Source organism: Carlito syrichta, unplaced genomic scaffold (assembly GCF_000164805.1).
Source record: "Carlito syrichta isolate Samal-C Ts95f unplaced genomic scaffold, Tarsius_syrichta-2.0.1 Scaffold315145, whole genome shotgun sequence".
NCBI lineage: Eukaryota > Metazoa > Chordata > Mammalia > Primates > Tarsiidae > Carlito > Carlito syrichta.
This window is the reverse complement of record NW_007259241.1, coordinates 273,808-286,612: the sequence shown is the minus strand read 5'-3', so window position 1 is coordinate 286,612 and position 12,805 is coordinate 273,808.

Genomic DNA, 12,805 nt, shown 5'->3' with positions numbered 1-12,805 from the left:
TATATCATGACCAATTGGCACTTATTCCACGTATGTAAGTTTGGTTTAACATCTGAAAATAAATCAATGAAATATACCAAATTAATAAAAGCCCATGTTCATGGGTTGGAAGACTTAATATTGTTAAGATGGCACTATTCCCAAATTGATCTACAAATTCAGTGCAATTCCTATCAAAATGCAAGCTTCCTTGACACACTGATTCTCTAATTAATATGGAAATGCAAGGGGCCTATTAGAGTCAAAACCATCTTGAAAAAGAGCAGAGCTGACATTTCTCAACTTCAAAACCTACTACAAAAGTACAGTAATCAAGACTTTATGGCACATAAAATTAGAGCTATAGCTAAATGGCATGTATAGTCCAATTGATTTTTAACAAAGATACAAGACATTTAAATGCGGACAGAATATTATTTTCTTTTGTTGTTGTTGTGGTTGTTTTGAGTTGGAGTCTCACTCTGTTGCCCAGACTGGAGTGCAGTGGCAACCTCGACCTGCTGGGCTCCGGCAATCCTTCCGCCTCAACCTTCCAAGTAGCCGGAATTACAGGCACGCACTACCACACCCGGCTGATTTTTTTTTTGGATTTGTTGTAGAGATGAGGTCTCGCTGCCCAGGCAGGTCTGTTGTTGTTGTTTTTATTGTTGTGGAGTTAGGAGCTCATTCTGTTACCTCGACTGGTGTGCAGTGGCACAATCACTGCTCACCACAGCCTCAATCTCCTGGGCTCAGGCAATCCTCCTGCCTCAGCCTCCCAAGTAACTGAGACTACAGACATGCACCACCACGCCCAGCTAAGTTTGTTTGTTTGTTTGTTTGTTTTTGCAGAGGTGTGGTCTCGCTATGTTGCCCAGGTTGGTCTTGAACTCCTGGACTCAAGTAGTCCTCCACCTTAGCCTCCCAAAATGCTGGGATTACAGGCACCGTGCCTGGCCCAGAATACTCTTGTCAATGAATGTTGCTGGAACCACTCAATAGACACAACATGCCAAAGAATAAAGTTGGACCCCTGCCTCACACCTCATACACAGGTCAATTCAAAATAAATGCCCAAGCGTAAAAACTAAAACTAGAAAACTCATAGAAGAAAACCAAGGGGTGAATCTCATGACCTTTAATTAGGTAATCATTACTTAGATATGGAGCCAAAAGCACAGGGCAAAATAATAATTTGGATTTCATCAAAATTAAAAACTTTTGTACATCAAAGGATACTATCAAGAAAGTGAAGACAACACACAGAATTAGAGAAAATATTTATAGACTAAGCGTCTAGTATCCAGACTACATAAAGAACTATTACAACTCAATAAAAAAGACAATTTAAAACTAGGCAAAGGACCTGAATAGACATTTTTCAGAGAACAAATACAAGTAGACAACAAGCCCATGAATGATGATCAGTATTATTAGTTACCAGGAAAACGCAAACCAAAATCACAATGACACGCCACTCACACCCATTAGAAAGGCTACAGTCTTAAAGACAGAAAATAACAAAACTTGACAAGGATGTGAAGAAAGGGAAACCTCCTCACACCTGGCTAGTGGGAAGGTAAAATCGTGGGAAACAGTCTGCCTGTTCCTCCAAAGCTTCAACATGGAACTACCACCTAATCCAGCCATGCCATTCCCAAATATATATCTTAGAGAACTGAAGAAAGGCACTCAAACAAATTCTGACACTGGAGCGTTCATGGCAGCACTGTTCACAGTAGCCCAAAGGTGGAAGCAGTCCAAGTGTTCATCACTAAAAGAATGGCTACCCAGATTGCGGTACCTGCATACAGTGGAATATCATTCAGCCATGAAGAGGAATAAAGTACTGGTTCATATTACAACATGCGTGAACCTCGAAAACATCACATTAAGTGAAAGAAGCCAGACACGCAAGACCGCATAGCGTGTGCTTTCGTTTTCATATCCAGAATCGACAATTTTATAGAGGCAGAAAGCAGATTATTGGGTCCCAGGAGCTGGGGACAGCGAGGGATGGGTAGAGACTGCTTAAGGTGTACGAATTTCCCTTTGGAGTGAGGAAAATGCTTTGGAACTAGGTAGAGGAAGTGGTTACACAAAACTGAATATGCTGAATTCCACTGAATTATTTACTTTAAAGTGGTTAAAATGTTATGGTGTATAAATCTAACCTCAATTTTTAAAACTGCTGTGAAGATGAAAGGAAAAACATATATTCCCTGCAATGTCTTTTACCTCATTCCCTACCGCCTTCCCTGGCTTTTTTGCTCCAACAAAGGTCTAAAAGGTCTTTGAAACCATTGTAAATGCAAGACTTCTCTCAGTTACAGCAACATGACGCAAATGGCTCCCTTCGTATGGAAGGATCTCTCTCAGACTCACTTAGCTCACTCCGACTCTCATTTTGTCACTTCTCCAGGAAGCCTTCCCTGATCTCAGTGACCAAATTCTCTTCTTGTATGCTGTCATTTCTAACACTTATCTCCATACATTTTCATTTGTATGTACATCTCTTACCAGAGACTGTCAGCTACATGAAGGCAAAGACCATGCCATGGTATACCCAGGGTTTGAGATTTAGGAGGTGCTCAACAAGCAATCAAACATTTGAATGATCAATAGAATAAATACCTGAAAATTCTTTGCACGGTGGCTTACGCATGTGAGGCTCTTTGCACTTAAAAAAATTATTTTGGAGGCTTAGGTTCAGGGGCCCATGCCTGTAATTCCAGCGCTTTGGGAGGCTGAGGTGGGAGGACTGCTTGAGCCCAGGAGTTTGAGACCAGCCTGGGCAACAAAGCAATACTTCGTCTCTATCAAAAACCAAAATTTAGCCAGGCATGGTAGTACGCACCAGTAATCCCAGGACTTCAGGATGCTGATATGGGAGGATTGCCTGAGTTCAGGAGTTTGAGGCTACAGTGAGGCATGACTGTATCATTGCACTCCAGCCTAGCTCATGTCCTTAAAAAAATAAAAAAAAATTTAAAAATCATTGTGGAAAATAGCTGATGGTTCCTCAAAATGTTCAACATAGAATTGCCAGATGACCCAGCAATTCCATTACTGGGTTTTTACCCAAAATAACTGAAAACAAGAACTCAAAAGATACTTGAAACCATTGTTCATGCAACATTATTCACACTAGCCAAAAGAAGAACCCAAATGTCCATCAGCAGATGAGTGAATAAGCACAATATGGTACATACATACAATGGAATATTATTCCACCTTAAAAAAAAAAGAAGAAAATTCTGACGCATGCTACAACATGAATAAACCATGAGGACATTATGCTAAGTAAAATAAGCCAGTCATAAAAACACAAATACTTGTGATTCCACTTTAAAAAGGTATCAATCTCATAGAAAAAGAATGTAGAATGGTTCTACAGTGAGACCTCGATATTTCCATCTATAATATGGGGATAACAAAAGAGTTCTGATGCGGATTAAATAAAATGTACATATAAAGCACTTAAAACTTCCTGACGGCCAAGTGCGGTGGCTCATACCTGTACTCTCAACACTTTGGAAGGTGAAGGAGAGAGTATTTCCTGAGTCCAGGGGTTTGAGACCAGCCTGGGCAATTTGGTGAGACCTCACCTCTACAATAAATAAAAAAATTAGCCGGATGTGGTGGTGGGTACCTGTAGTTCCAGCTACTTGGAAGGCTGAGGCAGAAGGATCACCTGAGCCCAGCAGGTCGAGGCTGCAGTGGCCAGGAGTGTGCCACTACACTCCAGCCTGGGCAACAGAATGAGACTCTGACTCAAAAAAAAAAACTTCCTGACATATACTCAATAAATGTTAGCAATCATCACAGTTTATTTTTTTTTATTTTTTGTTTTTTTTTTCAGTTGGAGTCTCACTCTGTCGCCCAGACTGGAGTGCAGCGGCCGCTCCCAGCCACCGCAGACTCGACCTGCTGGGCTCAGGCGATCCTTCCGCCTCAGCCTTCCGAGTAGCCGGAATTACAGGCATGCACTACCACGCCCGGCTGATTTTTTGATTTATTGTAGAGATGAGGTCTCGCTGCCCAGGCGGGTCTCGAACCTGCGGGCTCAGGCAATCCACTCACCTTAGCTTCCCAAAGGCGCGGGATTACAGGCTGAGCCACCGAGCCCAGCCATCACAGTTTATTTTTATGAAACTTCAAGTACACAGAAGAATATGACGCCTCCTAGGTACAAATGGCCAATAAACATATGCAAAAATGCTCAACATCATTATTAGTGAAACGAAAATCAAAACCGCAGTGAGATACCACTTAACCTCCATTCGAATGGTTATAATTAAAAAAAAACACAGACAATAACAAGTGTTGACAAGGATGTAGAGAAGCAGAACACTCATTATTGGTGGGGTGGTACAGCATGGCACAGCCACTTTGGAAAACAGTTAGGCAGTTTCTTTAAAACTTAAACATAAATTTGCTATGGGTCTCAGCAATTTCACCGCTAAGGATCTACCTAAGAGAAATAAAAACGTATGTTCACACAAAGGTTTGTACACATGCTTGTAGCAACATTATTTATAACAGAAACAGATAGAAACAAACCACAAGTCTACCCACGGATAAAGGAATAAATGTTCCACACAATGAACATTATTTAGCCATCCAAAAGAATGATGTACTGGTACACACCACCACATGGATGAACTTTAAAAACATTATGCCAAATGAAAGAAACCAGACAGAGAAGGTTCATATTGTACAATTCCATTTACATGAGGTGCTCATATTAGGTAAATCCACAGAGACAGAACACAAACTAGCAGCTGCCAGGGCTGGGGTTGGCAGGATGGAGAGTAAATGGGTATGGGCTTTCTTTCGAAGGTGATGAAAAGATTCTAGAATGAGAATGCAAGGATTATTGCCCATTTCTGTGAATACACTAAAAACCCACTGAATTGTACACTGTATTTATTTTTTTTGAGTTGGAGTCTCACTCTGTCACCCAGACTGGAGTGCAGTGGCACGCTCCCGGCCACCACAGCCTCGACCTGCTGAGTTCCAGTGATCCTTCCTCCTCAGCCTTCCAAGTAGCTGGAACTACAGACACATGCTATCACGTCTGGCTAATTTTTTGATTTATTGCAGAGATGAGGTCTCACCAAGCTGGCCGGGCAGGTCTCCAGTCCGCGGGCTCAGGCAATCCACTCGCCTCGGCCTCCCAAAGTGCTGGGATGACAGGCTGCGTCACCGAGCCCGGCCAACTGTACACTTTAAAAGGGTGAATTGTATGTTATGTGAATATCACAATTTAAAAAGTTAAAGCTTCAACAGAATGTCAGTAGTACCAAGGTTGAGAAACCCTTACCTAAAGGAATTCCACATCCCTCACCATCAGTCGTTTCTTTCATATCACTCTGTTTCAGTCTTCACAGCACTTATCAATATCCTAAAAATATCTTATTTGTTTATTTGTTTACAGTCTATATGCCGTCCCATCCTTGACTAAATATAAACTTCATAAAACCGGTGCTTTATCTGTGTCAATTAATTGCTGTATCCTGCACATAGTAGGCACCTAGCAGGTATTCAATAATACCTACTATTAGGAACTATGGTTTGGAGGGCAGAATTGGTTCCTCCAGATCAAAGGGTCAAGCAAAGTTTTTAATCGGGAAATTATGAGAAGGCTGCATGTCACAATTTGCAGAAGTGTCTGGAGTTGTGGCAAACAGGTGACTGATTTTTCCACCACGACGATGTACTTGCCCACAGCGCACTGAGTGTTCAGCAGTTTTTGACCAAAAACAGCATAACCCCCATGACTCACCATTCATCTTTATACAATCTCACCCCGTGCAACTTTTGTTCCCCTAGATGAAAAAAAAGTCCCCAAAGGGAAACATTTTGCCAAGAACCAAAGAGGCATCAAAATGGACGAGATCAAAACCTGTTTTGAGTGGTGGAAAAAGTGTCTCGATAGATGTATTGCATCAAACAGAGAGCACTTTGAAGGTGACTGAAGTTTAAACATGTAAGAAAAAATACACAATTTTTTATAAATAAGTTCCCATTTTCAGGGGGTTCCCCCTCATATATTAGCACCAAAAAAGTATATACTTGGGTATCAATCTAACAAAAAACATCCAAGATCTCTACACTGAAAAATACAAAACACTGATAAAAGCAGTTAAGACCTAACTACAAGGACATATATATTATGTACATGGTTGGAAGATTCAATGTTGTGAGGCTACCGATTCATCTCAAACGTATCTACAGAATTCAACCCAAACCCAATACCAACAGGTTATTTTTAACAGAAACTGACAAGCTGATTCTAAAATGCATGAAGAAAACTAAAGGAACTAGAAAACCCAAAACAAATTTGAAAAGACCAAAGACGCAGGATTCATACTACTTGATTTAAAGACTTACTATAGTGCCAGGCAAGGTGTAATCCCAGCACTTTAGGAGGCAGAAGCAAGAGGATTGCCTGAATCCAAGGGTTCGAGACCAGCCTAGGCAACTTGGCAAGACCTCGTCTCTACAATAAATCAAAAAAATTAGCCGGGCGTAGTGGTGCATGCCTGTGGTTCCAGCTACTTGGAAGGCTGAGGCAGAAGGATCACCTGAGCCCAGCAGGTAGAGGCTGTGGTGTCCATGAGCATGCCAGTGCATCCAGCCTTAGTGACCAAGCGAGACTCCTACTCAAAAATAAATAAATAAAGACTTACTACAAAGCTCCAGTAATCAAGACACTATAAATAAGTGACAAAAGGACAGACACAAAGATCAGTGGAACAGAAGAGTCCAGAAACAGATTAATACACGTCTGATCAGCTGATTTTTGCCAAAGGTGCAAAGGGACTGTCTTTTCTTTTTTCTTTTTTTTTTTTGAGTTGGAGTCTTACTCCGTTGCCCAGACTGGAGTGCAGGGCCGCTCCCGGCCACCGCAGCCTTGACCTGCCGGGCTCCAGTGATCCTCCCACCTCAGCCTTCCGAGTAGCTGGAACTACAGGCGCATGCTACCATGCCCAACTAATTTTTGATTTATTGTAGAGATGAGGTCTCGCCAAATTGCCCGGGTGGGTCTCAAACCCATGGGCTTAGGCAATTCACTCACCTCGGCCTCCCAAAGCACTGGGATTATAGGCTGAGCCACCAAGCTCGGATGGGACTGTCTTTTCAATAAGCGATGCTAAGGCCAGGTGCAGTGGCTCATGCCTGTAAATCCCAGCACTTTGGGAGGTCAAGGCAGGCTGACTGCTTGAGCCCGGGAGTTCAAGACCACCCTGGGCAAACATAGCAAAACCTCATATCTACAAAAATAAATAAATAAAAATAAATGTAAAAACTAGCTGGGTGTGGTGGCATGTGCCTTCAGTCCCAGCTACTCAGGATGCTGAAAGGTAGAAGGATCACCAGAACCCAGAAGGATGAGGCTGCTGTGTGCTGTATCATCGTGGTCAGGGCACTGCACTCCAGTCTGGACGACAGAGTGAGACTCTGACTCAAAAAGTAAATAAGTAAGTAAATAATGCTAAAACAATATGATATCCACATGCCAAATAAAACTTTGTGAAGAACTTTGATCCAGACCTCACACCTTAAACCAAAATTAACTTGAAAAGCATAATAGATTTAAATGTAAAACCTAAAACTAAGAAAACTTCTGGAAGAAAAATAGGAGAAAATCTTTGTGGTTTGGGACTACGCAAAGATACCTTAAATACCCAAGCATCATCCATTAAAAAATTGATAAATTGGACATCAAAATTAAAAGCACCTCTTCAACAGGCAATGCTACAAAAATGAAAAGAAGACAAGCTCCAGACAGAAAATATGAGCAAAATGCATCTCTACTAAAAGTCTAGTATGTAGTCTATATTTAAAAAGCACTCAAAAGTCAATAAGAAGACAAACAAATGTTTAAACGAGCAAAAATACGAAAGCATACTTCACCCAGGAAGACATATGAATGTCAAATAAGCACGTGAAAAGATGACAGAGTGGACCGGATAAAGAAAATGTGGGACATGCACATGATGGAATACGACACAGCCACAAAAATGCAGCTGGAGACCACCATGCTAAGTTAACTCTCACAGAAACAAAAAGTTGACTGACTACTGCATGTTCTCACTCATAAATGGGCCCTCTAAGCCTGTGGGCACAAAGGCAGGAACAAGTGACCCTGGGCACTACTAGCGGGGGGCGAGGAAAGGAATAAAGGGCACACGACCACCCGCTGGGTACTGTGTCCGCTGCCAGGGGAGAGAGGGCACACTAGATGCCCAAACCTCACCTGTACATAGTTATGGATCAAATACTCACAGGTACACCCACAACTCTAAAATTTTTAAATTTAAATTTAAAAAAAGAAAAGATGGGATCATTAGTCATTAGGGAACGTGCAAATTAAAAGTACACTGAGATAACCTTGCCTACCTATTACAATAACCTGAACAAGACAGGCCACCACGTGCTGGTAAGAACGTAAAGAAACTGGATCTCCCATATGTTGTTGATGGAAATGTAAGACGGCACAACCACCATAGAAACAGTTTGGTGTATGATCCAGACATCCTACTGATAAGCATTTATCCCGGAGAAAGAAAAACCTATATCCATTCAAAGAATTGTACACAAATGATCATAGCAGCTCTCCTTGTAATACACAAAAATTGTAAATAATGCAAATGCCTATTAACAGGTAAGTGAATAAACAAATGCTTAACGGAACACAGATTCATAGGTGAAAAAGAATGCATTATTTATTCATATAACAAAATGGATAAATCCACAATTATTAGTAATTGTAGAGGCTTTGCTAATAATCACTAAAAACTGGAAACCAGCCGGGCTCGGTGGCTCAATCCGTCATCCCGCGCCTTTGGGAGGCTGAGGTGAGTGAATTGCCTGAGCCCGCGGGTTCGAGACCCGCCTGCAGGCGAGACCTCCTCTCTACAATAAATCAAAAAATCAGCCGGGCGTGGTAGCGCACGCCTGTAATTCTGGCTACTTGGAAAGCTGAGGAGGAAGGATCGCCGAAGCCCAGCAGGTTGAGGCTGCGGTGGCCGGGAGCAGCCACTGCACTCCAGTCTGGGCGACAGAGTGAGACTCCAACTCAAAAAAACAAAACAAAACTGGAAACCACCTGAATATAAACTGATGAACAAACCATGGCACATTCATGCAACGCAACACGACTCAGCAATAAAAAGGAATGAACTCCCTGTAGCGGCAACAACACGGATACATCTCTCAAATACATCATGCTAAGTGAAGGAAGCCAGACTTAAAATGCTGCAAACCATATGGTTCATTCTATAGGAAATACTGGAAAAGGCAAAACTACAGGAACAGCAGTCAGATCGGTGTGTGCCAGGTGCTGGGATGTAGAGGAAGAGATTGACGACAGGCAACTTCTGAGGGGACCAAATATTCGATGCCATTATTGTGGTAGTGGTTGCATAACTGTGTAAGTTTGTCACACTTCAGGTGTAGGCCCAAACACCTTTACTGGACGTAAGTCATATCCCAGTAAACCTATTATTTGAGAAAAAAGAACCCCAGTATTTCCTAGACAGGCACAGGCCTCTGCCAGGATAAGGAAGCGGAACCTCTTTGAAAAGGATGGAATTGTCTTCACAAAGAAATGGAGCTCCAGTAGAAAGAGCTTGCCTGGAGTTCAACAGACACCACAAGGCAGGAAGGAAGCAGAAGGGAAGGCAGGCTAGATGTCCAAAGCGGTAAGGATATAAAAAGAGCGATCTGGAGAGTGATACAACACACAAGTAGCTCGTTACTGACTTCAAATTTTTGGACTTACCAAGAACTAGCAAGATCTTGGCTACATTTACAACTGATTTAGAGCAACGCACGCTGCCAGGTTCTTCAACTAACACATACTGAAAGCTTAGCCTTAGGTAGAGGACATCTTACACTACCTGTATCTTGTTGAAGGGCACAGATTAGGCTGTGCTGACCCTTTCATCCATAGGCTACTCTGTACCTGTCACCGTCAGAAAACGTACTTCAGTTTCCCCAAATATAAAATAGAAAGCCTATTTATTTACCTCACAGAGCAGTTGTGAGAATTTCTGGCTCTGGTTTTAAGCTGTGAATCAATGATCAGAATAATCCTCGTACCATCACAAGAAATTAAGAAATTTTAGGTTTTGCCCTTTGATTTCTTTTACCTTATAAATACAACTTTAATGCTACTAGTCTGTTTTATGATAATGCTTTTTAAAAATAATTGTGTGGTAGGATGCAGCAAATGGTCAAATATATTTCTTGTATGATTGAGTGAATAAACACAGAAACACATGTAGCTGATGCGGGATCAGTAGTTGGCCTCACCTGGGCTGCCACTAGCACAGCGGCAAGAAGGAGGGGATAATAGCAGTTAAAGGTATTTCCTTTTGAAAGGCAAGTTGCAACTTTAAAGACCCGCCAGGCGCTGTGCAGGTTTTGTTTGGGAAAGGCCAAATGGCCCAGAAACTGGCTATTTCATGGAAATGGAAAAGAGTCTTATCTAAAACCCCCCTTCTGAAGTTGGCGGTTTACAAGCCTGCAGTTCCTGGAAACCATTTGTTCTTTAAAAAATCTGATTTTGCTGAGTACAACCTTGTAAGATTCCAAAGGAAGGATGTCATCATTCAACACGGCCCCCCTCCCTTACCTAAACGAGGGTATAAGACCCCAGGTCTCCTGTTCTGGGGTGCTCAGTTTGGACGCATTAGTTCCATGGAGCCCGCTGTGCTAGCCAGCATAACAAAGTGCCACTTCCTATAATAGTCTCGGTGTCATGATCTCTCTATTTTTCCTGCTACATTTCCTTCCATTAACAAAAAGGAAAATTAAGGGTTTTTTTAAAGGTAAAAATAAAATCTTTCTACTCATAATATGTAAGTTCTAGGACTGATGTTTTCATTTAAATATCTTTCAAACAATACTGAAAATGCACAAATTCATATATAAGTAACTTAAACTACTTTGATATTTATAAATTCATCCTAAAAGAGAGACACAAGAAACTTAATGACGAAATGAAAAAAATCAGGTATCTCTAGAGAGAGAGAAAAACAAAAACCAGAGCATTACAGGGACAAAATCTTCATTCATACGTTCTCTTCTTTCCTTTTTTGTAGTTTCCAGATTTTCTTCAATATATAGAACTTTTAGAATCAAATAACATTAAATTTTTTCCTCTGTCTTTTCCAGAATTAATGGAACCGGAATGTTCTGAAAAGCAAATCAGTGACTAAGTCAGAAATTCAACTTCATCCAAACAGGCACAGGGTTCTGGGTCTAATCCCCACCACCTTCCCTCTTTAGAATCTACTCTTAATAGATTCTGGCAAAAATAATAAAGTTTAGCATGCATTTATTTTCATTAATGAGATACTAGCACAATTCATAAAAGCCTGACCACAGACTACACGAAAATCTTAAGGAGAAAAGAAATATTTTTATAGAATGGCTACCACATAAAAGGGGCAGTAGAACATTCTTGATTCATGAACACTAAGAGGCCCTGTTATGTGCCAGGCGTTGTGGTGCTTATAAATACTGGACTTTTTTTTCCTTTGAGTCGGAGTCTCACTCTGTCAATCCTTCCGCCTCAGCCTTCCAAGTAGCTGGAACTACAGGCACGCACCACCATGCCCGGCTAATTTTTTGATTTATTGTAGAGATGAGGTCTCACCAAGTTGCCAGGACTGGTCTTGAACCCGTAGGCTCAGGCAATCCCCTCACCTCGGCCTCCCAAAGTGCTGGGATTATAGGCAAAGCCACTTCACCCGGCCTAAATATCGACTTCTTTCAGTTCTCAGAATAACCTTATCCATTCTCCCCCATTTCTCAGGTGGTAAATCTGAGGCACACAGAGGTTAAATAACGTGCCAAGGTCACATAGCTAGTTTTGGCATCTGAGCCCAAGTAAACTGTGCCACGTGGCTCTGCGAACTGGCTCTCTAGCTTGGTGCCTCTCCACAGATGACCTCACTGATTTGCCCAACCACAGACAGAAGTGGGTATTATCTCCATTTCACATGTGAGACAACACAGCAGTCGTTTTGTTTGTTTGAGTTGGAGTCTCACTCTGTTGCCCAGGTTGGAGTGCAGTGGCAGGCTCACAGCCAACCGCAGCCTCAACCTGCTGGGCTCAGGTGATCCTTCCACCTCGCCTTCCAAGTAGCTGGAACTACAAGCATGTCACCACGCCTGGCTAATTTTTTGATTTAGCGTAGAGACAAGGTTTCACCAAGTTGCCCAGGCTGGTACCGACCCCCTGTGCTCAGGCAATCCTCTCACCTCCATCTCCCAAAGTGCTGGGATTATAGGCGTGAGCTACTGCACCGGCTAACAGAGCAGTTAAGTGATATGGCCAAGGTCATACAGCTGCTGTCCGAGCATCGATCCAAATCCAGGTCTGGGGACACAGAAGGCTGTGCTATTTCTGCCATGCTGTCTCTCCAACAAAGCATCAAACCACTCATTCTGGGCTTTATACTAACATCAGAGAGCACACTTTATTCTCTGACACAAACTAAAGTAGGTTACACTGCTGTTACCTAAACATATTCTCAGCCATGCAGGGCCACTCCATTTCCCAAAGAATAGAAAGTAATATTACATTTTATAAGAAGAAGACAAAAAAAGAAAATCCAGGAATTCAATAGACAGGAAATCCATAGTAATGATTTCTCAAGGAGTTGAGAAATCTTTTAAAATGCATATCAACTCAGTGGTCAAACAAGCCATGTATACTGAAAATAGAAGCCACCTACCAGGAAAGGACCAAGATTTAGACTGAAGCATTCTTACTTTTATAGTTAGATTTCCAAGTGATGAGAAC